The sequence below is a fragment of the Sinocyclocheilus grahami genome, unplaced genomic scaffold, assembly GCF_001515645.1.
Source record: "Sinocyclocheilus grahami isolate Dianchi unplaced genomic scaffold, SAMN03320097.WGS_v1.1 scaffold202.1, whole genome shotgun sequence".
In the NCBI taxonomy this organism is placed as follows: Eukaryota; Metazoa; Chordata; class Actinopteri; order Cypriniformes; family Cyprinidae; genus Sinocyclocheilus; species Sinocyclocheilus grahami.
Window position 1 is genome coordinate 653926 of NW_015505381.1, and position 2858 is coordinate 656783.

Sequence of the window (2858 nt, forward strand, 5' to 3'; positions counted from 1 at the left end):
ATGTTTTTGCCATTTGTGAATAATGGCTCTCATTGTGGTTCGCTGGAGTCCCAAAGCTTTAGAAATGGCTTTATAACCTTTTCCAGACTTACTTTCTTTCTCATTTGTTTCTGAATTTCTTTGGATCTCGGCATGATGTCTAGCTTTTGAGGATCTTTTGGTCTACTTCACTTTGTCAGGCAGGTCCTATTTAAGAGATTTCTTGATTGCGAACAGGTGTGGCAGTAATCAGGCCTGGGTGTGGCTAGAGAAATTGAACTGAGGTGTGATAAACCACAGTTTTAACAGGGGGGCAAACACTTCTTCACACAGGGCCATGTAGTTTTGGATTTAGTTTTCCCTTAATAATAAAAACCTTCATTTAAAAAATGCATGTTGTGTTCACTTTTGTTATCTTTTACTAATATTTAAATTTGTTTGATGATCTGAAATATTAAAGTGTGACAAACATGCAAAAAAATAAGAAATCAGGAATGGGGCCAACACTTTTCACACCACTGTATGTCATAAAAAGATAATGTCTTAGTCAAATACTAATACATGAAATGTGTGTGTGTGTGTGTGTATGTCATTTTTATGTTATAAATTTAAAAATCATTTTTTTATTTATAATTATTTATATTTATTCCTATATATTTAAATACATAAATGTAGATAAATACATACAATACAGATACATAATGTAATATTTAATATTTATAAATGTCATAAAATATTATTTGTTTGTCAAATACTAATACACACACACACACACACACACACATATATATATATATATATATAGTGTGTGTGTGTGTATATTATTTTATATGTATATTATAAATTAAAAAATGTAAGTATATAAGAAAGAAATAATACATTATATAAAATAACATTTGTAATTATTGATTTTTTCTTATATAGTTAAATACATAAATTATTTGTATAATGTATAATTATTTATGAATATATTTCAGAAAGAAATTCTGTTGTTTTTTAATTCATTAACAAAATGCAATATACAATGCAATTGCATTGGGGTGTAATTGTCTTGATAATTTCTCTTTCTTTCTTTCTTTCTTTCTTTCTTTCTTTCTTTCTTTCTTTCTTTCTTTCTTTCTCTCTCTCTCTCTCTTTCTTTCTCTCGGTGTCTGCATTTTGTGTGATCTCAGACCATATTTGAGCTTTTTGCCGTATTCTCTTCTCTTTGCACCATCTGTGTGTTTATACTAACACAGTCTGAGTTTGGCATACTGGGACGAGTCTCTTCACTAATGAGACACTGTGTGTTTTGTTTCTGTCCTGTTATTGGAGATCATGCTAGTTTGTGTTGTGTGTGTTTGTTTGAGAGTGTCATATTGTACTTATGTGTGTGTGATGTGTGACTGCCAATGGGAGCATATTGAATTGGACGGGCTCTTGCTCGCTCTGGTTCAGTGGTGTGAGTGTGTTTTGCCCAGTTCATCTAGATCTCTTGGCCCAACCCAGACAGCAGACCCTCCTGCCTGCTGTTACTTCTTCCTCCATCTCAACACACACACACACACACAGACACACACACACACACAGTCTAAGGTATATTATTTTCTCCACATTTTGACCTAATTTCTTCTCCTGAAAGCTAAAGTCCATGAGTCACTCCAGCATTTCACACTTTACTGAATACAAATGTTTACAGATTAAATTTAAACCGGTTTTGTTAATAATAGCCTACTGCATCTCAATAAGGGAGGTTTAGCACTGGCTGTTTATCTAAATGCTGTTTTTCTTTTCCTTTGAACATATCGAGGGCATTTAAAATCCAAAAATTAAAAATAAGAAAGATTATTTATTGGTTCTAGTCACTTTGCTTTGCCTTATAAAATGTAGCCTATACAGTGGGGCAAAAAAGTATTTAGTCAGCCACATATTGTGCAAGTTCTCCCACTTAAAAAGATGAGAGAGGCCTGTAATTTTCATCATAGGTATACCTCAACTATGAAAATGTTATTTCTTTTTAGTACTGAACTGTGTAAAAAAGTAATATAAGTTGCTAAATGTGTCATTTTGATTGGTGATCTTGTAAAGCAATTTAAGGCTTATAAATGCTTGATTTAAAAAAAAAAAAAGAATGTCAAGCCTAAATGCATTTATTTATTTGTTTGTTTGTTTATTTGGGTGCGTTGAATGAGCTAGTAAAGGAAAAGCAGAAATCTGTCCAACATACATCAAATATAACCAATTGTTCAATATATATATTCAGTATTTTTTTATTTGTTTAATACTTTCTGGTTTAGGTGCTTCCAAACTTTTGACAAAATTGATCTGATTTTGTCTTTTTAATGCTGTTATTGACCTTCCTGGCATTTAGGGGGCAGTATTTGTGTTCTGACAGAAATGCATTATATATTAGTCTTCATCACATCCTAAGACAGAAAGTAAACCATGAACATCTTAATTTGTGTGTGTGTGTGTGTGTGTACTGACTTTAAATTGGAACTGTGTTCTTGTTTTATGAGATAAGTATCTGGCATAACTGTGTGTATTTTATATCAAACATGCTAATGACTTTTTCAAGGACTTTATAATTGTATTCCAAAAATAAAAAGTATCACAGTTTTAAAACTAGGTTACGCTAATGTCCCTTCCCTCTCCAATCGCCAGCCCATTCCATGCAATGGTTTCTCACAGACGCCAGTTCTGTCCCAGTTCACTCAAGTTGACGTAAAACAGTGCTTGTGTTTTAGCCATTATCTGGTAACAGGGGAACGTACAGCTTCAGATGCGGTGTTAGAGGCCAGAGCCCTTACTAAAGCCTCCGCCAGCTCTGTGCCTGTGTGTGTGTGTGTGTGTGTGTGTGTGTGTGTGTGTGTGTGTGTGTGTGTGTGTGTGAGGCGCTC

The 2858-nt window shown here is 33.5% G+C and overlaps 1 protein-coding gene across 1 annotated transcript in view; it reads left to right on the forward strand.

The window, feature by feature from the left end:
- LOC107595439 (voltage-dependent calcium channel subunit alpha-2/delta-2-like) overlaps positions 1-2858 on the forward strand; it is a 205684-nt gene that overhangs the window by 24295 nt on the left and 178531 nt on the right. The gene's annotated exons all lie outside the window — the stretch shown is intronic.